This window comes from Pholcus phalangioides, unplaced genomic scaffold (assembly GCF_987345545.1).
Source record: "Pholcus phalangioides strain wild (caught in Gottingen) unplaced genomic scaffold, Ppha-v1.0 ptg000008l_1, whole genome shotgun sequence".
Classification (NCBI taxonomy): domain Eukaryota; kingdom Metazoa; phylum Arthropoda; class Arachnida; order Araneae; family Pholcidae; genus Pholcus; species Pholcus phalangioides.
This window is the reverse complement of record NW_028301601.1, coordinates 56313212-56340802: the sequence shown is the minus strand read 5'-3', so window position 1 is coordinate 56340802 and position 27591 is coordinate 56313212. Positions and strand designations below refer to the sequence as shown.

Below are 27591 nucleotides of genomic sequence, written 5' to 3'. Positions count from 1 at the left end.
TCCGTCCCCCCCCCGCCCCCGTCAGCAAAATTCAGCAAAACTCTCACCCCCACCCCCCGACAGCAAAATTTCGTCAGCTCTGCCTCCTACCTCCTCCAACGCTCAATGGTGGGATCAGAGACTTACGCGGGGGGGGGGGATCATGGCCTCCCTCCCTCAGATGATCAAAAATTTATATTTTAATGCAAAAATATTTAATCAGAATTAAAATTCCGAAAGAAAATATCATTACATGTTATTTTAATTAGTTTCTGTAAATTTCAATCCTATATGAAGGCCAGGAAATGGAACTTTTTGAAACATTCATTGCGACCCACCGTCTAAGCCAACGGTTCTCAACCGCTGCTACGCGAACCCTTCGGGGCTCCGTGTGCACTCCGAATGGTCACCGCGGCCACTCGAGGAAAATTTAAAAAACCCATTAAATTAAAAAATATATATAATTATAAATATATTTAAATAATAAAAATAAATCAGAGTAACTTTGATGAACAAATAGAAAATTGGGCCTCGTCATAGAATTTATATACCGGGAAGGGCTCCGCGAGTCAAAGAAAGTTGAGAACCGCTGCTCTAAGCCATACCTGGTAAACCCTAGTCCCACGAATCAATTGTGGCCTGTACCCATCAAACGTAATTGTATAAAACTGAACTAAGCGGCACATTTACAGATCGCTTAAGTGACCCGTGGCACAATTTCAGACCATTTAAGTGGTCCGCGGCACATTTTCAGATCACTCAAGAAGGCCGGTGGTACATTCATAGATCACTTAAGTTACCGGCGACACATTTCCAGAGCACTTAAACGGTCCGTAGCACATTTAGCGATTCCTTGAGTGACATGTAGCACAGTTTTAGAGTACTGGTGCAGCCACCCCAGTGCGGTTCTACATCACTCAAGTTACCCGCGGCACATTCCCAGATTACTTAAGTTATCCGCGACACATTCCCAGATTATTTTAGATAGATATAATCCCAGATCACCTGTATGACAAGCGACACAGGTCTAGTGCACTTAAGCGGCCCGCGACCCATTTCCAAATTCCTTGGATCCACGAAACATTCAGAGATCACTTAAGTGGCTCTGTAGGGGAATTATCAATAGGTATAATGTTAGCTTAGGTGCCCATAAACAAGCGAAAGGTTTTACACATTTTTGCGCACCGAGTAAGATGTCATTAAGAATATTTCATATTTTTGTAAAGAGTGGTTGATGATGTAATCATCCAAACACTCCCCACTTGTCATCAAAATCGGGATACTCCTCACCCCCATCGATGCTGACGTAATACTTGAATGACCCCAAAGCTATAGGCAGGTACCGTAAGACCAGTCGTGGCCCAGGCTCTGCCCCATGAGGGATATAAGCCTTTTACCCCAAGGGTAAACTGCTCATGGGCAGGTACTGTAAGACCATACATGATCCAGGCTCTGTCCCAAGAGGGATATAAGCCTTTTACCCCGAGAGGTTGAACCATGCTGGGGAGAGCCAACTGCGCCGGGCCCAGAGGCCCAGAATCCGGCCCCCGGTCCCAATGATTGAAGCTCCAGGCCATCAGGCCTAGCCCCTACCTCCACTGTCCGGAGCAATTCGCAGCCCCCCCCCCCCGCGGGTACGGTAGGGAGAGACTCACACGCCCGAACGGGAGCCAAGTCCACACCCCCCATCGACCCGACCCGACCCCAAAAACCCCCTGGGAGTTTATTTTTCTATATATTATTTACATTTTATATTTACATGTGAACATTGCACGTTCATTCCACATATCAGCATGTTTCTCTTATACGTTTTCCTTTATACATAGGCATTTGTTTTGTCAGACTATTCAGGGTCCGAAGAGTCCTCTTCTGAAGTGGATTGTATCTGAGTCACTGGCCTTTGACGGTACGTTCTTATTATATATTTTTCTACATGGGCAGGTACTGGTCAGCTCTGGATCATCCTTCCTATAGTCCGGATTCGTACTCCTGCGACTACCATTCATTCGAACCACTCAAAGAGACGTTGAGTGGATTAGACGACAATTTAGTACAGACCCCACTTCTTTCGCTACTGACTGCACATACATCTCTATTCTTTCTTCGAGCAATCGATAAAAAGAACTAAAAATTCCTTCGGGAAAACTGAACTTCAAAATTTTAACATTTATGTAGGAGAATAATTCTCGCATCATTTTTTCCCCATTAAAAAAAAAATAATGATAATAAAATAATTCCAGTTTATATACGATCTACACTCGTATTCCATCCCACATGTAATTCTTTGAAACGAAACAGACGCGAGAAAGTATAATTATCCCATTAAAAACTTATTTCCAATAAATTCTCCACATTCTTTGACGCACGAATAAAATGTTTCCCAGAGCGTTCTCAGCTAAGAAAGAACTGGAATGAATGACCCAAGAAAAAAAACTGTTCTATAACTATATAATAAAAAAACGTACTTTTCCTTTAATTCAGCGATAAATCAAATAAAAGAAACCCTTTTTCTACGTTATTTTACGATGTTTTTTTAGATATGTCGGGACTTCATACGGGGAATGTTGCAGAAATCCTGATTGGTCCAACAAGAATGACGTCATACGAGCGTAGGCGGATCTCTGATAAAACTCATTGGAGAAGAGTTTTGATGATCTTTCTCTTCACTGCTGGCATTTGAAGTATCCGGGAAAAATTCAAGGAGAACAGCAAGAGTTGCATCCAGATTTTCTCACAGAAACGCCACTTTACGACACAGAAGGTGAGTCAGACTAATCCATATCTATGAGGAATATATTTCTCACATTTCAGACATTTCTCTCAGATTTTAATGATCGTTCATACTCGAAACTTCTTGTGCTAATAATTCTATCACATAATTTCTTAACATAAAATTCCATTTAAATGTTCCACTTAAAGATAAATGAATCGAATACTTAGATAATAACAGAGATCAATTGCTCAATAGCAACAGACAAGGCTTTGTGAAGTACCGAAATAGTTTTTTAAAAGTGGGGGTAAAAATAAATGCTTATGTTGTTGATGACTTATATGCAGTCGTTATACTTTAATTTCCTCTGTATAACCGATATCTCACTCAAGAAAGACAGAAAATGAACAATCTGTGGTTATCTCGCTTATCTGGCTTGCATAATAAAAATATTATGCATCTCAGATTCAGGAAAATTATTATAAAAATGATGACTTTTTGATGAAAAGTTATTACTCTTAAGGAAGTAATGAAGTTTGTAAGAACTTATAGAGCACTAGAGGAGATAAGATTACAACTTTTGTTTTCTTGAAATCAAGTTTTATGTCACCGTTTCTTCATAAATTTTCTAAACTATAATTTCTTTTCTGTGTTCAATGGATTGGAAATATTCCCGGAATTCTTGAACATCAGTTGATACTATGGATTGCAGTATGCCGTTAGGATTCGTAGGCCACGCTTACATAGGGACATTGAATTGGACGAGGGAGTGCAGAGAAGAGCCACAGGTGCTCTTGATGGCACACGGGGATCAAACTATGAAGAGAGACTTTGATTTTTCTTAACGTGTCGACATTGGAAGAGCGCAGGGGGATATATGATCGAAGTATTTAAAATTTTCAACGAGATGGATAAAATGGACCATGAGTTATTAATACATGTCTATTAACTATCCCGACAAGGGAGACACCAGTATCGTTTAGTAAGAGAAAATTCTAGGTTTCTACTAATTAACTCTTCGCAGGGAGTTTTTCTGGTTTTGGGGCTGTGAAAAAAAGGGAATGTATGGGGGGTCACTTCCAGGGGTCGTGAATTCTAACACGATTGACACGTTGGAAAAGAAATACGATAAACATATTGGGATGAATCCAGAAGCTATCCATACTTAGACGAGACCACCATAAGTTATAATGGGCAGTATAATTTTATTTTACCATAATTATTGGGGTTTCTTTTATTTTGTCTATATATATATATATATATATATATATATATATATATTTATCCAGGGATTATTTCCGAATTTTCACTTTGCAATTAAATAATTATTTGTGCTACTTTACATTAAAATAAAAAATATAAAAGATAATTTTAAAAATAACATAAATTGAAAAATGAATGACGGTTGCCGTGTGTCAACACAGACAATAGATTATTTTTGTAGATCTACTGGAAGATCTACCTTTGCGGATCTACCTTAGTCCCTTATGGTCACAGAATGAATGTCCTAACCTATGTAGTTAAATGTGTTTTTTGTTTCTGTTTTTGTCTTTTCGTACCAGTATTTTCTGTTTTTGTATCAGATTGTACTTGCAGAGTTATTTCCAAATAAAAAAATAATAATAAAACTATATGTAAAATATTGCAGATGTCGAATTAATTTTTCCCATCTGTATTTTCCGCGTCTTTCATGTTTCGTTTTCAACACAAAAAACGAAAGAAAAACTAATCGCTACTGTAGGGCTTGTTAACATTTTGAGTTCAACGGACCAGCTCTACAAAATAAAATTCAGTTCATAGCAAAGCAAATAGAAAGATTTACTGATATCTCATCCAATCTCACGGATCCCTGAAAGCGTTCTAAAAAAATCCCATGGTGACCATGTCCTATAAGCTAAATATTTTTTTTTTATTTTCATTTGAAACTTTTTCGAAAATTTCATTTCCAACATATATTCATAATAAATTTGTCGCAGAAACGTTTTTAAAACTTATTATATATGTCTGAGGCGGGGATTACGCTATAAAAGTTTTATAAAAGCTCTTTGATAAAACTTGACAAATTCAACCAATAAGATCTCCGGTTGCATTTGCTGGAATGTAACCGATGCACTTATTAGTTGAATTTTTCAAGTTTTATAAAATATCTTTCACCAAACTTTTATAGTGAAATCCCGGCCTTATACTATTGTTTCATGAAGCAAGGAAATAATATATTATTCGTTATTTCAATAGTTTACCCTTTATCTCCAAATTTAGAGAAGGGTGTGGGAGGTGGTAGAGACTCTCAGAGATAAGGGTTATGTACTGAATTTTTTTTACATGGGTATTTTCTATCCTGCAAAAAATAGTTTCTCAACATCAAATTCGGATTTTATTCTCAATGTTTCAATTATCATTTCAATAATAATAATAAAATAGTTAAATAATAATTCCAATGTTATGAGGCTACACGTAGGGAATTAAGGTAATTTAACATTCACAACAAATATTGAGATTTAACTTTAAAAATTAATTTATAATTTTTAAGGGCGGAAAGTTAATTTTTATCTTCATGAGAAAAATTCATGATGAACTAATTAATTTTAGAGATATTACGGTTCTATGCAACAGTGATTATAAATGGTAGAGATTGGAAACGTTTTCCAAAAAAGTGGGAAAATATATGTAATGTCACGGTGACTACTTATTTATCACGAATGTGATAAATCGGCTATTATGCATAATAACTGGTTATTACGCACACTTTATAATCGCTGGTGAATATGCATAGTACCATCCATATACAAACGTTGTTAGTGAATTTGATAGTGAAGTCGAGTATTTGAGATGAATATAGTTGGGTCCCGACAAAATAATAACAAATTTTGAGGTCGTACCCGATATAATGATGAATTATCATGAATAGTACAGTATATCATACAGTACGATTTGACATGTTTACCAACGACGCGACGCTTGGTACTATGCATACTGGCTTGTAAAAGTGATAAATTTTGGGAAACTTCCCAAAATATTCAGCGATTATGCATAATAACCGGTTTATTTCGTATGATAAAACCGGATTTATCTTATTCACCGTAACATATACATTCGTAAATACAAATACCATGTATATTTTCAAATATCTTTTGAAGAGGATTGTTTTGTCTATTGAAAGAATGAACATCAGGAATTTTAAAGTGATTTTCTTCCCATTTATAATTGATAATAAAAACGTGATTAAGTGAAAGCTGAAAAGAATACTCTCAGTGAATTTGTTTTACGATTAGATTTAGAATCATTCGGTTACAATTGTAATTGGACCTAATTTTACGTGTGGTGAATGTAGAAATATCTAACCTTTCAATTAATTAGTACCAAAATCATAGAAAGTATCAATATATAGAAATATAATTGGTGTTAATATCAGAAAAGCTATCTGTTCAATAAAATCTATCGATCGTAAAAACCGGACTTTAAGTCGTACAAGTATATTTGAAACAGGAAAGATAAGACACTAATGATGTAACAGATATCATTAATACGACTTTCTTTTCTTCCTCCAGACAGCTCTATTTTCTTTCTTCCGGAAGAAAATTAGATTTCGTGATCGGACATTTAGGGGAAAAAATATTACGCCACTGTATCATACAACTCTTGATACACTTCTTTTATACCACAGAAAAATTCCTCAACGGAATCCATCGTATCTTTTCTGAGGACAATCGGATAATGAAATAATGATTTTTCTTCATTTATCCAAAAAAAAGGTGTTTTATACATTTCTACTCGAACTTCAGGTTTTACTTTTGTAAATGATGACACTGTTACAACGAAACATAGACGTTACTGCAATAAAAAACTCAAGATATCTCAGTATTACAAATACATTTTAGCACAGTGTTTGTTCTTCAACCGCTTGGTCAGCGAAAATACGCGGAATTCATGTATGACCGCTATATAATTTTAGATTTAATAAATTCTGAAAAGTTTCTAGATTGATTTTTATTTGTTATTTACTTGTCAATAGGTCTTCAAAGTGTATACAGTAAAAATTGTCTTTAACGGTACCTGTATTAAGTGGAAACCTGTCTTCAACGGGAAAAAAATGTTGGTCCCGTGATTTTAATGCTAAATACACATTTAAAAACCTGGATTCAACGGAACCTGTCTAACGCGGAAAAGGAAAAGAAAGTGCATACTCTAAACGAAAAATTTCATGCAAACACTACGAAAATTTCCCAAACCAATAGGCCAAGGAAATCGCACGAAATGTTGAAGTGCTGTACCAAAAAATATTTATGCAATATCTACTTGCCAACGAGAGTTCTGCATCATCCGCCCCTACATTAGCGAAAACTGTTTCCGTACTTGATGCTGTGATTTTAATAAGTTATATATAGTAAGGCAGTTGCTTCCTGTGAAATCGTTACAAAAACTTCCGGAAAAGCAAGCTTTTGTACGGGAGAAATCAGTACAAAAGTTGAATTTCTGAATATGTAAGCCGTACAAAATTGCACGGAAGCTGCTTTCCGTGAACGCAGTGCTGAGAATTGCTGCATAAACATAGACGACAACGTACAAACTGAACCTGACACGACTAATATAGACACCCTCATTGAAAATTTTAGAGAACGCCGAGAAGAAGATGAGGTGAATGTCGTCATTTTCTGAAGAGAAACAATGTATGGAGAAATAACAATGTACAGTATATACAGCTGTGGAAGACCTGCAGAAAGTTTGCTATATAGCGTTAAAAAAAACTCGGGCATTTTTTACATTATTTCTGAAAGAAAAATATATATATGTCAGGCAGCAAAAGGCATGAACTGCATACAGAAAATACTATTATCACAAAAATTAGAACAAAACTAGTTAGAACATTCTTTTTGTACAAAAGAAAATACTATGTTATTGACCACTGGAAAAAAAATTATTTACACACAGTAGTGTTTTAACTTTTTTACTCACTATTCGTCGATTTGAACAGTTAATGTATGTAGTGGACAGTATATAGTGTAATGTTGAAGTAAATGCATTAAATAATGTGTCATATCAAGCGGTGAATATTTAATAATTAATCATTACTTTCTAATTAATGATTATTTTATTTATTTTTAAATTATTTACTTTATTTTCAATTAATTTATTTTAATTTTATTTCAATTTTTCCGAGATCGTTACATAATTTTAAACATTATGTCAATTGAACCACTTTCAAGTGGAAACCTGTGTTCAACGAAAGAATATCTCGGTCCCTTGTGATTCCGTTGAAGACAAGTTTTATTATAGTTTCTTCCCGTCCAATATGTATTTCTAAGGCCGGCATTAAACTATAAAAGTTTGATAAAAGTACTTTTATAACAGTTGAAAAATGCAACCAATAAGAGCATTAATAACAATCGTTCACATTATTGGTTGTATTTTCGTGTTTTATGAATGAATTTTTACGAAACTTTTATAGTGTAATCCTATAGCCAATACATTACCCTTTCTCAGTAATTTTTTGTCATTCCGCAAAATATTTCTAATAAACGTTTTTTCTCTTATTTATTTATTTTTTGCTGGTCCGCTGAATATTTCTAATAATATTTTTCTGGTCGGTCCGCAAACAAATTATTACTACTATTAGATTTTTGCTAATCAACAAATTATTTCTTCTGTGCATTCATTTTTTACTGTTCTCAAAATCATTCCTCTTTCTTATTTATTTTTTGCTGTTCAGCAAATTATTTCTCCTATTCGTTTATTTTCTACTTCACTGCAAAATTATTTCTCTTACATCTTTACTTTCTTTGCTTTTCCGCGAATTAATTTTCTGTTCCGCAAATTATTTCTGCTATTTATTTATTTATTTTTTTTTTTTTTGCCTGTTTCACGTATTTATTTATCTTATATATTCTGCAGGGGTGGGTGTTCCACAAATTATTTCCACTAATTTTTTCCGTCTGTCCACAAACTATTTCTGTTCATTTATTTTTTACTATCCCGGGAATTATTTCCCCTATTTATTCACTTTCTGCCCATCTGAATATTATTATTTTTTGTTGGTCCACAAATAATTTTTATTTATTAGTTTTTTGTCGGTTCGCAAATCATTCGTTCTTATTTTTTGTCCTATTTATCTATTTTTCGTCGGTCCGAAAATTATTACTCTATTTACGGTATCTATTTTCTCTCCTGTTTTTATAATTCGAGATTATCATTCACAAATCATTTCTGATTCCCACCTGTCCGAGAAATTGTTCAACTACTGTTATCGGTCCACAGTTGTAAAAAAATTGGGGAAAAAAACCCATTTTATATAGTATACTAAATGCATTAACACAAAGACAAATTGGAATCCTAACTTGATATCAGGTGATGATGTTTTTCTCGAGGTTTTTCATTCAAAAGATTGATATTTCCTCAAGAAATACGATACAGTAAAAATGATTTCGAAATGCAAATGATGGTATTGCTTCCATGAATGAATACTTAGGAGTAAATCCTGATAAATCACCGTTAAAATTCACAGTGTGGGATTCTCTGCTGATTTCATTCACAATTTATACTGAATAAATGGAGGAAATACAAGAATATCTCTCATTTTAAAGGAAACAAAATGGAAACTGAAAGTAATTTTTTTTCTCAATCGGTGTATACTGTTTGGCTTGAGAATAAGTTGTGCATATTTCATCGTAATTATCTGAAGAATGATAATATTATTATTGGAATTGGGTGCGTTTAAATAAAAATATACTCTGTCACAATTATTTATCGAAATAGCAGATAATTATATGGAATTACGAACCAAAAATTTTATAAATATTTCTACGAATTTATATTTCAAATCGAAGAAACCAAGAGTTTTAGATATTCGGAATATTTTTATACTTGGTTATTACTTTTTAGTGCTATTTTCATGAGCTTTGGTACTTGTATTTACAAAATTAAAATAAATATACTAGTACAGGGTGGGCGAAAACTTCACGACACACTATACAAATTTTAAAAAATATATAGAGATCAACCAATTCGCAAAATGAAGGGCGCATTTAACTAATATAATAATTATCATGACTAATATAATAATAATAATCATGACGTAGAATTTTTTAAATAACTAAAAAAAAAATAGCTGAAAATTTCACTTTTATACTCAACTAGCTGTAATATCCTGGTTTTCTTCAACTGCTGGGAGGATTGAAAAAATGGCAAACCATTATAAAGGAATGAACTGTTATAATGGCAGCATTAGAGATGTGACAAGCCATTGTAAAGGCATATGCATGTCTGGAACATTGTTTGAGAACCACGGAAACTAAAGTAAACATTCGGAAAGGGATTGTTGAGGCCTAGAAACCATTGTTGTCCGACAGTTTTTGCCCATTTGGGGCACTTGCCCTGCACTGACGAACTTTTAAAGTAGCCTATGGTTCAATCCTGGCCATGTTTGGTATATTTGCCAAATGTGACGACGATCGGTCTAAAATTGTAGATTTGTATAATGAACAGACATGCAGACATACTTTCACATTTATATATAAAATACTATATTCTATAACTGCAAGAACATTCCGACATTCCAGAGTGGACACTGGATATTTGGAGTATCATTGGTTAATTAAGTAACAAAGAGAAGCTCTTCCAGAGAAATTTTGAATTCATAAACTTCGAAAAGTAACATTTTTAATAAAATGAAATAAAATCTCTGCTGATTGAAGTTTTTTTTTTATTCTAAAATTAAACATTTTTAATTATTTTTATTTATATCTGATCTCTTTGGGGCGGCACGTGCCCGCCGTCACCTAATGTCTCCTCTGTGCACGGCACTTGGTGATTAGAAAATTATCCTTAAAATATTCAATAACTGAGTAAGCACACATTTATGCTGGTGGATAGATATATCTAATGAAATATGTATAATATAATTTGAAAGTAAATATTTTTGTAATTAATTATTTTACATAAATAACGCTATAATCATACACATCATCAAGGAAGACTTCCAAGGTGATGAATAATTGCCGTACATATAGGCCTATAATGTTTAAATAAAAAATATTTCCGATAATTCGAAAATTAATGAACTTCCTTGAATTATGATATTTCCTGATTGTGCAATCAAAAATCGATTTCCCAACTATTAAATATCAACTATTAGTCGAATTTGTAATTCATTTACATTTCGATTCAAATTCATTTACATTATATATATGAACAAGTGAAATTTTCGTTATTTATCTTTCCTTACGTTATAATTATTTCAACATACATAAAAGAGTTCTATTTCTTTTAAACAAATTATTTAATTGGGGGCTAAAAAATTTCTATGTTCGTGATAATTTATTCACAGAAATCAGAATTTGTTTTCTTTTGAATAATTCATTATATGCCGGCATCAACAAGAAGATTATTCATGAATTTTTCATTTTTCGCTATACTTGTATCTGAGTAGACTGAGGTGAATCTCGTTAAGAAGCGTGTGTTATTCAATTGTTTTGTTTTCTAGATTATTCATCGGTTTAATTGAGAGATCGTTCGAAAAAGTAACGGGAAATTTATATTTTTCTACTAATGGAGTTTTTAATTAGAAGAAAATTAATTCTTAATTATTCAGTATATAAATGAGTATTTAGATGGGTAATTTCGCATTGATCAAAGTGTATGCAACATATTTTAGTAAGAGACTAGAATTCAACACTTGTAGTAACCTCAAAAATATTTAGTTCACTGTTGGTAACATACCTGAAGATTTCGCTTCTCAGTAATGTGGTAGTTTATTCAATCATTACACTTCACTAATAGTTAGAAAAACTGATGGCAGATGGCAGCGCAACACATAACAAGGAAACGCAGAAACAAAATGCACATTCCATCAGGTGCCAATTCGTTGGAAGTTCCGTGGAGGAATGTGGACGAGGTACATGAGTGGCTTAGTAGTATGTAGTGATCAGGAAGTTATCAAATTGACTATCGACCTATAGATAACGGAAGTAACTACCAGTAGGGTTCGAGCCCCGATTAGCTAAGTTTCGGGTTATCCGAAAGACATTTCATAAACTGATTTCAAAAATTAGTTTTAGCAAAATGACTTGCGAAGTGTCATGATTTGCGTCAGTGTTTCATAAAGTGGGCGATATCGCCCTTTAAGGGTTGAAATAGAAACTATGGTATTCTATGGATTGTGCTAGCGAGTGGCCAATAGTTCTGCGTTTTTTCTTCTTTTTTTTCGGAAGGAGTGGGTGTGAGAAAATTAAATTTGTTTAGTCTGGATCAGACAACATCTTAAACCTAATGTTTGTGAGCACTATTGTGCTGCTCCTCAGTGTCGTCTTTACACAAACGGCCTCAAGTAATGGGCATCGTGATGATGAAATTGTGTAATTTGGTTTTTATGAGTTGGCATGCAAATTGGTAGCCCCCGTTATTCAATTACCTCACCTACTTCACCTCTGGCCATATCGCTATATTGCAATTTACTGCCATTAATGAGTTGGGTTTGAAATGAAGGCGTCATCTATCAGTGGTTGCTTCAAGCTCGTTAGGTAAAATATCTTATCTATATTTTTCCCCCGACTTTGGACCTGGAACTCTGACAGCAACCTTGATGGTGGAAGACGAGCATCTTACCACCACGCCACTCGGGCGCAATACCTCTGCCTAGCTCCCTAGCTCTACCCTCCTGCTGGATAGAGATGATCCGGAACACTTTTCCCAGGGAAGGGACGTCCTATACTGCTCAAAAGTGGCCCTTGAAGATATCAAGAGTGCTCGATCACAGATGGCTTTGAAAAAAAAAAAATTTCCGAAGTGCTGAATGTGCAATACAATCTTCAAAACATTTCAAACTGTAAATATGTGCACTCTAACATCAGTATTTTATGCAAGTCCTACAGTATGTTAATTTTGATACTTGCATAACATGGAAATTCTAGAATTTACTATCTTCACCACAAAATATGGAAGACAGTTTGCTACATTATATCTAGAGCATGAAACTAGCATAAATCTGACAACATAAATGCGTTACGCATACAACTTCGAATACAAATTCCGGCATGTACCAATTCGTTACAGATTTCGGAGAGGAATGTGTACGAGGTGTACATGTACGATAAAGTAGTAGTTTTTCATTTGATATTTTTAACCTTCAGCGTGCTGCTCCCAATGAGATCTCAAGATGGTTTGGTTTTACCTGCCTGCCTCGATCACTCTTTTGTTTGTGATTATAGGTTCAAACCCTGATTCTCTGTTTGTATTATTCACGAAGTTTTCGTCTAACAAACGTAATTCTGGAACGAACCATCTTTGATAGCTGATAATCACTGTATTTGCAACATATGAGTTTGAGTGCCATCTATCTTTCACAAAAAGAAACTGATAAAAAGGGAAATTTTTTTACTCGGCCGTTTTGAGAGCAGCGTTTTTCCAACTATTTATCGCAGTCTAGGAGTTAAGCAAGCGTTTTCATCACCAAGATACCAAGATTGTACAACAGTTAATGAAAATAACTTTACAATTTAAACGGCTTAATTCCTTAAACGGCTTTTTCGGGATATTCATTTAATCCCGAAATCATTTACGGTCCGTATTATCCAAATTACGCCCGTTCCACGTTCACTCGGATAATCAGGGCCCTTCAGCACTAACAAATAGAGTTATTTTGTAATAATTATATATATTTCTCGGAATTTTAATCGGTTTCCGTAAGTAGAGAATTCGCAAATAAATACCCGACTTCATCCATTTGACTATGATTCATGCTTCTGAAAATATTATCAACATTATTATAAATGATAGCGGCTCGCAAATAACGATGTATATGCGCCGCGTAATTGATATCTCTTCCATCATTTTCCGTCAGTTTCAGTGTTCTGCTCTGACGCTTTCAACATTTACTCGCTCCCATTCATTAATATGTACAGGTTTGACTTACCATGCTGTAATTTGGTCTCGAATAAAGTTATCCAAACATTATAGTATAATGAGGAATCTGTCGACTAAGCACGGCTGCTCGGTTTTCGTATCGATGATTATAACTAGATGTCTATTCATTGATGATCCATTCAAATATCATTAGCCAGTGTTTTTGGAGGAATTTATCCATTATAATTTCAGTCTGTAATAAAGTGGAAAAAAAAATGTTTTTAAGGGCAACGTTCAACGAACAGATATCATATCTCTAAAACTTGTGGTTGTATATATATGAACATTTTAGAGCAACAAATAAAAGGGGATCTAAACATTTTCCAGTGAAAACAATTAACTTTTATGAGTGCTGCACTGCTCCAAAAAAGCAAATTGTTTAAATTATAGTAAAGGTCAAAACCTAGGAAATGTATAAGAACACACGCGCGTGTTCTGACGCCGAAGAAACAAATTCTGTGGTGTTTGGTCAGAACATGATATCTCCAAAAAATTGTTTTTTGACCTAAAAGTAAATCTTGCAAACTATAGCTAATTAGAAGTGAAATAAATGCACAAATACGCACGTACGGCTGAACAACATGCTGATGTATGATATTTTCATTTGTATTTGTGTGTATACTTTATTTTTGGTTTTTTAAATGACAATGAAAATGCTTATATCCCAAAAATGTGATTTTGGAGTTACCCTGTTCTGACCAAACACCACAGAATTTGCATTTTTCTAACAATGACATTTTTCTCAACAGACGAGACCATTTTATTAAGTTATTATTAGGGTATTTCCTGCAAATTCGATGGCCACGGATTTGAATGTTACTGGCCTATTGCGGTGACGGAGTCATATTTTGAAAATATAAATGTCTCAAGACAGTTTCAACAGAATTTCTATTTTCTGAGGCATTTCTCATAATTTTTAGGCAGTTTTTGTTCCAACTGGACAATGTTGTTTCACGTGTTTCAGAGTCTAAATGATGTGTGTTTGAAGCCAATTCAGGTGAAACCTCTCGAGTGATCGTTGAGAAGTCGTTTTCTTAATCCGGTATAGCACTTGAGTGGCATTTTGACTCACGAAGCATATAGAAATGGTACACAAATACCGAAAAAAGAACATAATCTTATTGCAGTCATCCAATAAGCTTTGAAGGCAGTTACGCAACTAGTTACTTACGGCTTATCTCAATCCATGACATCCCGAATAATAAAGATTACAAACAAAGAATGTGTTTATCTTGATCAAAACAATTTGTTTTACACCTATTTTGAATTTTCCTTATGTTTTTTTCCTGGTTTTGATTTCTTCTATAATTCAAACAATTTTTTTCCGGAGCAATGCAACACTCATGAAAATTATTTTCGCTGGAATATGTTTAAAACCGCTTTTAATCATTGCTCTAATATTTCCATGTATTTATATCCACAGGTTTTCGAGATATAAGGCGATTTTTCACTCGTCGTTGAGCTTTTTTCCACCACCTTATTCTCACAGATTACTTTTATGGCTGAGGACTACAACCTTCCAGACATTGCGGGGACAAACTTAAATTTTTCATGAACCCTGCGGGTCACTAAGTAATACTGTGGAATTTAGAATTGTAAGATAGTATACACGGATTCACAAGGTTTGAGGTAATGTACAGGGGTGCTTCAACGGGTGGGCTAACGGATACTGAGTTAGATAGAGGCCTAGAATTATACAAAAACTTAATTTTTAATTTGAAAGCGTTTCTAATGTTAAATATGAATTTTCAATAATTCCAAAGTTATTTCTCTGTATAGCCTCTGCAACTTTGTACAATGTAATCCTTGATAGATTTTAACGATTTTTTTTTATTAAATCTCTTTAAATGTAAAGCAGCTATTTCCTCAAAATTGTCATTGGGACAAGGTAAAAATATCCAAAGGCTACATTTAACCTGCGGACCATGCGTTGTAGACCCCTGTTTTATGAAATTTACAGAAGGAAAATCAATCAGCAACCTTCCCAAACCTTTTTCGTAGAACAGAGTCCAGGAATGGCGATCAATGATCTCAAAGAATCTTTTTAAAAGGATTTTAATTAATAGTTAATACTGGAAGCAGCCCATTCCAGACATCGTCAGGTCGATGAATGTCCATCTCGCCGACAGATCGTGGGCACCGAATGCGGCCGAGATAACTTACACATATAATTCAATTAAAAATAGAGAACAACACTTACAACGTTGTAAATGTGTTTCTTTTCACCAGGGGAAATAATGTTATTTTTAGTGTTTATATATCGATCCGATTTCTAATACTCTCACGTATGTTAGATACATGCGGCCTAAATTCATGTATTGTAACCCCCCCCCCCCCCCACCTTTGTGTGGATGAACTTGACCGTCATGCGCTGGAAAATCATTCGAACCTATGAAAAAAAAAATGAAAAGATTAGAAGAAAATTACATTGAGCTAGAAATGCGTAGGAGAAAACTTACACCACACATCCCTACGCCCAAAAATGAACAGAGAGCGTGCATAAATTTTTGACAGCAGAGAACCAACGGAATTTTCATAGTCCCTGGAACGGGTTCTTAACCGGGGGTACGGGAGAGCATCAAAGAATTAGAACACGTTGACTGATTATTCAGGAAAATTGAAATGATGATAACAATTGCATTTTTCGAACCTTAAAAAACATGAATTATACAGACATTTTGACACCTTCTCCTTCAACTTTCGCTTGTACAAAATGTATCACGTGAAATTCCGTAGCAAAAGTTTATTTCTTTCGATTTATGCGTTCGTACTTCTTTTATGAGATTGAGAAAAAAAACACCGTTAACATAAAGAATTTCGTGGTTTATTTACATTATTGTACCTCGTTTCATTAGCATGTTGCGCTTGGATTCGATACAGTCGCGAGAGTCAGCATGAAAAACGTCAGAAAATTCAATCACGTGCCGAGCAAACATGTATGCAGGGTATCCTGTAAGTCGTAGTTCGATCATTATTTCATCAACGGTTCATCGTAGAGAGGAATTTTTTCAATTCAAAAATTTTTTTCGATTTCAGAAAATGTGTTCAAAAATCACCCTATACCAGTTTTGAAGGGTGAAAATACAGAGTATCGGACAATACCCAATTAGAAAGTTGTTGCCCTCTCTCTCTTCTGAGGGCAACAAAAAAAATTCAAGTTTCTAAGTGCCCGTTTCTAAAAGTCCTCTGAGACATTTGCATTAAAAAAACTGTGGAAAAGTTCAGGAAGAACTGAGAATTAGGGAAAGGAGAATTGTCCGTTATATTTTGTGCTGTTCTTTCCTACCTTTTCGAATTTGAATTCATATACTGTATATCATCGAATTGAAATAGATTATTCAGAGAAGTTAGTTTTTTCATTGTTGACCTCAGAAGAAACAGGGCAACAACAACTTTCTAATTGGTTTTTTTTAGGGCAGGGTGTCTATATAAAAATTTAGATTTTTTTTAAATTTTATAATACACCATATTTCCCTCTCAAAACTAGTACAGAGTTTCAAGAAAGTCAGCATTTATTAGTGTGGATTTTGTACAACTGCCCCCTTTTTATCTACATATTTGTTTTTACTAAGAGGTTGGGATTGAAATAAATATTTAAAATATTAATTTCTGAAGGAAAACTTTTTTTTTAATGATTTTATCATTTTTCTGATAAACCGATTAAATCGATTTAAAGTACTGTAAACTGGAAAATAGATAGGAAAAATTAAATTCTTGGGCCAATTTTGGCCACCAACAGTTCAGCTGATGTAATCATGAGCAGGGCCGAACTAATGAAAAAACTGATTTTAAAAAACGATTCTGTAAATGTCCACATGTAGAGAAATTTTAATAGAATCGGAAACGCATAATTATTATTATCGAACAAACAGCAATAATTCATCTGAATAAATAACTAAGCAAATAAATTCGTAATAATGTTCATTATAAGATATAGACAGCACGACCATTAAAATATTAGTGAGCGAATAACAATTCTTTGTTTTATATTGACGAGATTAATGTTCTTAATGGGACCAACTTTTTTAAAACACAGATTTTACATAAATTTATTTTGCAGTCATTTTTAAAAATTCCCTTACCCATTAAAAAAATCCTAATTAATCACTTATGGGATATATTTTTCTTTTCTAACAGTAAGCGAAACGTATTCACTGTACTTAGATTTTAATCCAGATATCTCTACTGAAATACTCCTTCCTGAATATGAGATCGAATATCCTCTATAACCGAGCGCAACGGATGAACCTACAGATGGCGATAATCGAACCACATTACCTCTTCAAATGAAAATATATGTATTTTGAGATTAGAAAAGAGCATCCATTTCCATACTTCTTATCATGTGAGCAAGAGCTAATGGAAAGCAAATCCGTAGTTAAGCTCTACTCTGACTTCAGAGCTATGAGCTCAGTATCAGACATTATTATACTGCAAGGGTTTTTTATGATTTCATTGTACGATTTTTCTAAGTGCTTCCTGATACTCATTCCGCAATAAATACGATTATGGAAATAGCTTTAATATGTGTCTATTTCATATCTACTTTCTATTTAGTTTAGCAATGTTTTAGGTTATAATAACAGAAATTAAGAAAGCTTTTACGCGAATCTTCTATGTTTCGCTGAAAAAGTAAACACGAATAAATACCGTGTAAACTATCTCCTATGCCTTCAAAAATTTTCGACATCATATCGTCACCCTACAAGCACACAGATGTGCAAATTTTCAGTTTTTATTTAACAGGTGGTTGGATCTCGTACATAGCTGACTAACTTTTTCCTGAAACGCGAATGCGTATCCCTGGTGAAACACACGTTTCAGAACATTTTAGAAAAATAACGTCCATGTAGTATCATGGGTAGAGTAAACATTCAAACGTCGTTTCCATGTTCTTTTTTTTCCAAGGACGTTGCATATTCGTACATCTAGCATGAGGAGGACGATATGCAAGGAGATTAATGATAATAATTACTTAAATATAATCACGCTAAAAAATGTTCGAGCTAAAAAAGATTCATCCGAGGTAAAACGACACTCTATTCCCACGAAATTATTATTATTATTTTATAAAGCCGCTGATATATAGTTAACTATAATAGGATAGTTGCAATTAAATAATGAATTATCTTCCCACTCTAAAAATTAAGCACACGTTGGAATAGCTTTCTGAAATTTCCATTGCGAATCAGAATCTTCCTACGCTGATTCAAAAGTCAATTCGCAAAGCAAACCACATTTGAATATAACCATTGAAATCTTTGCCCGACTTGATATATTCTTCATTTTAAAATGACTATTTGTATGCAACAAATATGATACGAATGTTTTATACTGTTTTCAGTATCAAAACTATCCATAATTCAGAAGACAATAAATAAAAGCGATATTTATAGTCATTATATAAACGTTTCGCAAAAGTAAAAGCTTTACCCTGTTGTCTCTGTACGGTTTGTTCAGTATTGATAGGTACACATAATACTTTTGTATTCCAGTAATTTTGGATTTATTACGAAGAATAATAATTTCCCCCACTAAAAAAAATCAAATCACACTTTATTGCCCCAAGCTTAGGGCAATAAAGAACTTTACTGTATCTTGTCGTAGCTCTGTCTACCACTATGACAGAACCAAACCATAATAAATATATCTTGTACTTTATTTATCAAGTGTTGGTTTTGAATTTGATCTGCGGAAAGTTTTCTCTCAGACGTTGGTTAATAAATAATAAATTTAAATTTAAATTAATAAAATAATAATCAAATAAATGTATAAAGTACTCGATTTTTAGAAGCAGCCATTATTGAATTTGGGTAAGAATGATAGTAAGAGATAACTATAATTAACTGCACATTATCTCCTCCATTTATTATTAGAAAGAACGAGTTTTTATGAGTTATGGGACATGTAATTCATTTTATGAAAGAAATTGTACTAGTAGTGAGATGTACCTCATATCAGGGAGGCACAACCCCGTGTCAAGGGGTTCCATCCGGCCAGCGAAAGGCATTCCGGTAGAAAACTACCAATACACACAACAAGATAAATGCTTAGCGCTATCATAATAATTATGATCGGAAATGAAATTATGAAGGAAATTATTTCTTTTATAAAAGACGGGGAATTGGAATCCATACGGTATATCGCCTACATTTTCTTTTCGATACGAACCACTTGCTGCCACCTAGTGATGAACAGTGTATATAATAATGAGAAAATATCAGATCAGTTTGACTTCTCCGACATGAATCATCCGTAGTATCATTATATATACAAGTAAAAATTCATGATTCTTTTTAGTACTATATTTTGAGTCACTGCTAAGTAAAGTTTAGATCCCTTATGACGCACAATAAAGATTTTAGTTATTCAACAGATTTCTAGAAATAAAGGACTTAAATCATGGTGCTGATCACTAGTGGCATATCTTTCATTCAAGAACTGACTATTACTCCCCTTTTTAGACAATACGATAAGCAAAACAAGTATCATAATTTTTTTAAGAATTCATTTTTTTACATTAACGGGTTCTAGAATGATAAGTTGCCGTTGATCAGTGTTTTTTTTCAACCAGTGTTCTGCGATTAGTTTGTGAGGAACCCGCGGGATCTTTTTCCTCCCGCGTATAGACTACCATTGCATAAATGATACATTTAATGATGTGAAATTGTAATTTATTACAATTTTTTATGACATGCAAGTAAAACAAATACAGTAATCTTTTTGGATTTTATGAGAGGCTCTAAATTGACCTTCGCTGCAGGGGATCTGCAGTACACTGAGTTTCGGTTAACCATTAACTGTAGTGATGGGATCATTTCGACCCCACGCATTCTTCATCTTGCAACCCTTTGGTAAAGAAATGCATCTACATCATCTTATTTTCAGTACCTCTTTTAAGCTAGTTGTTTACATGTGTTATGAAAATTTATGATGTTATTCTACTTTTTCTTCCCTCTATATCAGTGTTTCCCAACGTGGGCATTAATGCCCCCCTGGGGGCGATGGAATTTTCCGGGGGGCGGTAGAAGCTACGGGTATAACATAGGATCCTATGGGTTAGATTGCGTTGGGGGACGATGGGAGAAAAAAATTTCTGAAGAAGGGAGCGATGGGGCAAAAAAGGTTGGGTAACTATGCTCTGTATATCATTGATCAAAGTTTCCGTAAACACAACTAGCGTAAATTTTTTTTTTTTTTGCCTGACGACAGAGGTGTTCATATCGAAATGGCGTATCGGAAGAACGCCAGTTCTCTCGATATAACAGTTTCAAATTAGTCGCGAAACATTGGATATGAGAAGTGAGTATGAGGATAGTGTTTTTAGTTAAATTGCACGTAAGATCTGTGTGATTAACATGTAATGGTGCTGTTTCCAATTACGGTGTAACCGACTTAGAATAAGATTAACTTTGGGGAGTGCTTGTGAAAATATAGTAAATTTTATTTTACGCGAGTACATTTTAATCATATCTGTTCGTTTTTTAATCATGGAAATTGCGTTCAAAAAGTTTAATAAATAATTTAAAAAAAACATTTCAAAAGTCACGCACCCTCCATTTTTTTTCGAATGTGTGCCTTAATAATTGGGAAAAATAATTGAGGAAATTTGAAAAATTATTTAGTGAATTAATTGACGGATGAATGAAGTCACCTGAAAACCCCATTGCTTTTATGAAGACTCTTTTTGTTGATTTTTAAAATGCATTAATACTTGCTGGGGTGAAATACTGGGATCGTGGGTTCGTAAAATGACCCCCCCCCCGACGCCAGTTACGCACTGAATTTTCACAACGCCAATTAGGGGGGGGGGTTTAAGCAACATCGAAAAGGTTCAGGAAACACTACCGTTGATGGTGGTTGCCGAACACAAGACCCTAGAATCGTATCTTCTTGACCTTAGTGTCTCTATACCAGTTACAGTGATTAGATACCTAAATGAAACAGGTACCTAAGAAAGAAGTAGACATTCTAGTTGACATCCAAAAATGAAACATCAGATATATAGAACAAAAACAGAAGTTTTCTTCATAATCAACGGTTTACAAATTAGATATCGATAATAAGAATGGAGCCCTGCATATTTCTACACATATTCAAAAAATGTTTCATCATTCAAAGTAAGAGAAGTTATTGAACTAATGTAGTTCATTTTATAATTCACTCACTAGGTATTTCATTCTACCACTCACTCATGCGGCCAGTCACTCACCTACTTCCTAGGTCACTCGCTCACTTTGTCATTCACTCAATAGGCCACTCATTCTATCATTAATTCACTAGGTTGCTCTCATCGTTATGCTCTCAATCACCCAGTCATTCACTCTGTTACTCGCTCACTAACTAAGTCACTCATTTTCATTCGATTACTCACCTAACTAGGTCACTCATTCTGTCAGACGCACTCAATCACTAGGTCGCTCACTCTGCCACATACTCAGTCACCAGGACAAGCCAATTCACTTTGTCACTGAGTATACCTTTGAGTCGCTCACTCACCCACTAATCTATCTTTAGGTCACTCATTAATTTGCCCACCCACCAGCACTAACCATTCTGTCACTCACACATTAACTACCGCATTACTTACTGACTCACTCGCTCGGTCATTCCTCTCTGACTTATTGGCTCACTGACTCGTGTCGAATGGTTGTCGGTGAATTGTTAGGCGTAGAATTTTCCTTTGCGGTGAATTGCATGGCGGTGAATTGTTGGACGTGAATCTTCCGGCAGTGAACTTTCCCGTAAACCCATCTGGTCATAAGACCTCGTTCAATATACGAGAAAATAACGACTGAATCCACCACACAGCTATCTTACCCTCCGGTCACTCTCATCGACCACTGCAGGCAGCATAGAAATGATTCTATCAAATAATTTAGTTTGTTTGTTTGTTCCCCCTTATGTTTGCGATGTTTTGATGATGGCAATTCGTCGTACTTGGGATTCGCTGAGGAGAGATACAATTTATATACGAATCATTCAGTGAGAGAGAGAGAAATGTAGGGTATAATATCATTGTTATATAATGACATGACAGAATTCGTTCTCTCTCTAGAGAATGAGAGCTGAATGATTCCGAGACAGCGACAAATTTCACGAAAGACACTCTTGGGGATTCCCAAGAAGCTGCATTTCGATTAAATCGCGAAACAAATTCTGCTAACCACGAAATTTATGATATTTTTTGTCTGTTGTAGTATAATAACATATAGGGTGATTCCACAATTCCCCTTTGCCGCATTTTACAAACGAACCCTTGATCACGCAAGAGGCATACTTCCAATAAGGAAAAGTGTCCAAATAACGTGTAGAATCTGGCTACGTCATTCATGTTGCAAAGAGTTGAAAAGTTATTAAATAAGTTTGTCGAATCTCGTTTCAACGAATACCGTTATAATGAAAATCGAATTTTAGCGAAAACTTTACCAGATAAATTAATTTACATAAGAACAATGTATCTGGAATTCCTTCATATCTAAGTGATTTTTCTGGTCTATTGGGGTTCGTTGTTCGTTATGAAAAATAACTTTTCATATGGGCACCCTGTACTCAAAAACTCAATTAGAAAGTTGTTGTCTTGTCCCTCCTGAGGTAAAAAAAATCCACTTCTTAAATGCAATATTCGCTGAGTAATTTGAATTCAAAAATTGAAGAAAAATTGGAAAAGAACAGTATATAAATAAGGGAAAAGAAGCGTTTTCCCGTTAGTTTTTTGTCGTTCTTCCCCGACTTTTCCCTCATTTTAGAATTCAAATTTGAACATTTCATTTAAAAACGTGTAATTTTTTCTTGGCATCAGGAAAGACAGGACAATAACTTTCTAATTGAGTTTTTCAGCAAAGGGTGCCGATATGAAAAGTTAATAAATTTTCAACTCTTCGCAATATGAATTTTGAAAAGAACAGCTTATAAACTGACGGACAAAGTTTTTCCCTCGTTCATGCTGTTCTTTCCCAAGTTTCTTTTTCTGTTTTTTTATTCAAATATCTCAGCGAATATTGAACTTGGAACGGAGAATTGAACTTAGAGAAGTGGATTTTTTCTTCTTGGAAGCATTCATCTAGGATCAACGATTCGCCAGTAAAATGCGGCAAAGGGAATTATGGAATAACCCTGTACATCATTGTACATTGATATTACTACTATTTAACCGTACATGCGCAGCATATAAATATACCTCTGGGAAATTACTAACTAATTGTTGCGTGCCGGAATGTGTTGCGTGTGTGTTTTTATGATGCCAGAATTATGCGCATTTTTCGTGTTCTAGTTTGAAGCAAAAAATGGCAGACGTCTGAATGTTCGTGTCATGCAAGTATCGTCTTGAAGGTCTGCCTGCTCTGTGCAGAGAGATACGATTTCAAATGTTAGACAGGTTCGTATTCAGAGTTTGAAAAACGCAGGAAATCAGCTTCAGCCGACAAAAGCAGTGTCACCATTTCAGTTCGAACATGGATCATCGCGATTCGAATCCAGCACGGTGCCCACACAACAGCAAGGCTACTGTACCATGAAACTGCATCGTATACTTTTCTAGATGCAATTTTGGCATGTTTATGAAACCATGAAAATAATGCTTATCATTGAATTATCATTGGTAACGTGATAGTATTGGGAGATATTATCACCAAAAAGCAATATGAATAAAATTACGAAGGCCACAGCAGGCAAAATGCCTAAGGGGATCAAAAAGCATTGATGTATTTGATACCCGGTGTACTATCGTTGATTTTACAGCCTTTAGATGTGCGCATCTCTCTCTCTCTCTCTCAACGAGCCTTCTGAATATTACATTGCTCAACACTGATTTCGTTCCTAAAGATATTTCAGTGATTTTGGGGTATAACGGGGCTGATGATTCCGAATCTGACACCAGTTTTGCCAGACTGTTTTGAGTTTTCAGATAAAGTGAAAATCAACTTTCAAGCAGCGTACAAACCACATTGAAACTGTGCGTTATACATAAATACAGTAAATCATTGGTGAAAATATTTCAGTGATTTTAGAGTAATTTTGAGGTGATGATTCTGAATCTGGCATTGGTTTTGGCGAATTGGTCCTAGTTTTTTAGGTAATGCATACTCTCACGATGTGATTTGTATAGCACTTATGCGCTACCATTGAAATTTAATGTTCACTCTATTTCTCAAAAACTAGAGCAAATCTGACAAAATCAATGCCAGATTCGGAATCAGCGTCCCAAAATGACTCTAAGATTACTTAAATATTTTTGTTTGTGATTTACTGTATTTATTTACAACGCACAGTTTCGATGTAATTTGTGTGCTGCTTATGGTATCACCATTGGAATTAAATTGTTACGTTACCTCAAACATTTAGAGCCAACCTGACAAAACCAATGCCAGGAAATCAAATCCAGCTGGCAGAATGGCAGAATCAGCAGACTCAGTGTACCCTAAAACCACTAAAATTTCCCGTAGAACATGTTTTTTTTTTTCTTGAGCCGTGTTATTGAAAGAATTCATGGGGTGAATGGATGAGTTCCGAAGATAAAGAAATAACAAAAAGCGGTGCAGTAAAGAAACCCGACATTGGCCTAGTATGTGTGTGTGCCAGTGAGTTTTCACGAGAGACGTGGAAACCTGTTTCCACCGAAATCTTCAAATCCTTTAAAAAGTGCTATATCAGTAACGTGATGGACGGAACTGAAGACGACATTCTCTCTGAAAGAGACGACGGCGAGCTGACAACACAGTTGAAAACTTGGATTTTTCGACTCAGAGCTTAGAGAATCAGAGGAAGAAATAGGAAAGAAAGTTTGAATCATTCTTTTTTTGCAACTTTTATTGCATGGAAATGTATATTTTTTCTTATAAAATGCGTTGTTTTTTGATTCTTGGCTTATACTTAGGGGCCTATATATTTATAAATTTTATAATAAACTAGCTATAATACCCGGCGCTGCCCGGGTTTTCTTTAACGAGGCTGTCTGCGAATCATGAAATAAAGAAATCTAGATTTACAAAAAAATATAGAAATGAATACTTTTTTCCTTTTTTAAAGGGCGCTAAGTATTTCGATCCCCTCCCCCGAACTTTAAGTTATCTATTTCTGCCTGTTTCTGTTTCCAAAAATGCTTAATTAAAGCTGTGGAATTTCTTCGATGTACTTTACGGACCCATAATTGATTTTGAAACAACCTAAACTATATCAATTTATTCAAGATATACGGAAGACTGGATGTTGCGAAGATATTTATTATTTGAGATGTTAATTTTTTAAGGAAGGAAAAAACTCATCTCTGCCTCTACCGGGAGTCGAACCCGGGTCCCTCGATTGCCGGACGAGTGCTCTGACCACTAAGCTACAGAGGAGATACAGATTTTCCTTCGCTAGGGCGTATATATGCCGAACGGAACCGTGCAATGGACGGTGAAACCGATCAGCTAATAGCTCATGGACGCTGAGCCACCAGAGGGCTGTATATATGACATGAATGTCGCTCTCCACTTGTTAATACAAGATATACGGAAGACTGGATGTCTTTCTGGATGTCCTTCCTTAAAAAATTAACATCTCAAATAATAAATATCTTCGCAACATCCAGTCTTCCGTATATCTTGTATTAACAAGTGGAGAGCGACATTCATGTCATATATATCAATTTATGCTGTTGAATATCAAAAGACAATACGGAGACATTAATTTTCATGCTTGAGAAGATATAAATAAAAAGTTGAAATCAAAGTGATTGCCTGGATATCCAACTCAGAAGTAGGTCCGGCTAATTACTTCATATTTAATCTCCTGGGCTTCGTATATCTCTAAGCGAACTCAATATTTAAAAAATCGATGATATTCAATACAGTTATTAAAAGTATTGATGTGACAGAAAACACCACCAAATTTTCGCATTTCTGCAGTAAAATCGGTAATTTTAACACTGATTTCTATGAGGATCACCCTTTTCCTCACCCTCAAAGCGTAGCTGGTGATGATTATGATGTCTATTCAAAACGCCTCATTACTGGGAGTATTGGAAATGTGGCTAACTAATATACATATACATATGCTAACACAGGATTAGAGAAGTGACAAACCATTGTAAAGGCATAAAACACGTCGGAAACGCATTGCTAGGGAGCCACGCTAACCAAAGTAAACGTTCGGAAAGTGATTATTGAGGCCCAAAAACCATTATTGTTGTTTGCCCATTTGGGGCATTTGCCCTGCTTAGACGAAATTTTGAAGTAGCCTATCGTTCAAGTCCGGTCCCATTTGGTATATATGAAAAATTTGGTGACGATCGATCTGAAATTGTAGATTTGTATAGAGAACACACACACACAGACAGACACATAGAAAATCAATTTTATGTATATAGATTTATTATTAGGTTATAAATTTATTGCGGTTTCGGTGGTGTTGAAGGGGGTGGTCGGCTTATATATGAGTCATATATGATAACACACGAGCATATACGGTAGTTAAAATATTGGGCTTATTGGAAAAGTAATTTGAATTTTTTTTAAAATGAACCAAATTCCTGTCAGTTCAGTTCAGTCCCGTCATTTGGGAGAGAGGGGTGGACAATCACCCCCCGGCTTTAAAAAATATAAGCTAAAATAAAGCCTGAATTCGTTCGTGTCCGTCAAAGTTGTCCGCGTTTATGTGAGGACTAAAAATTCAATCGAGCTTTGTTGAAAACTCGGAAAATAAATTCATTGATATATAAAAAACTAAATTTTTATAAAGCAAAAGTATGATTTGCCAAATTTACCGGGAAATTCCCGCAAAATACCGGTAGTATGATCATTTTAAAGTTCAACAGGCGGTATCACTATCGCATATTTGTCCCGTGGTCGAAAAATGTGATGCATTTCCCTGTTTCAGAGTAACTATTTCATGGAATAGGACATGTAGTCGTTGAACAACCTGTCAGGTTTTAAATAATGTTAAAATATCGTTTCTTTTTTTATCACTATTCACTCCGGATATTGGTAACACAGTCTCTGTTGAAATTTATTGAGAAAAATAATCATTTT

General features: G+C 34.8%; 1 protein-coding gene across 1 annotated transcript in view; it reads left to right on the top strand.

Annotated features, from left to right (window-relative positions):
• Window positions 1-2653: 2653 nt before the first annotated feature.
• LOC149084568 (diuretic hormone class 2-like) overlaps window positions 2654-27591 on the top strand; it is a 96619-nt gene continuing 71681 nt past the window's right edge. The window contains exon 1 of the mRNA XM_089235499.1: window positions 2654-2740. The gene's annotated coding sequence lies outside the window, so the exon portion shown is untranslated. The remainder of the gene's footprint in view (window positions 2741-27591) is intronic.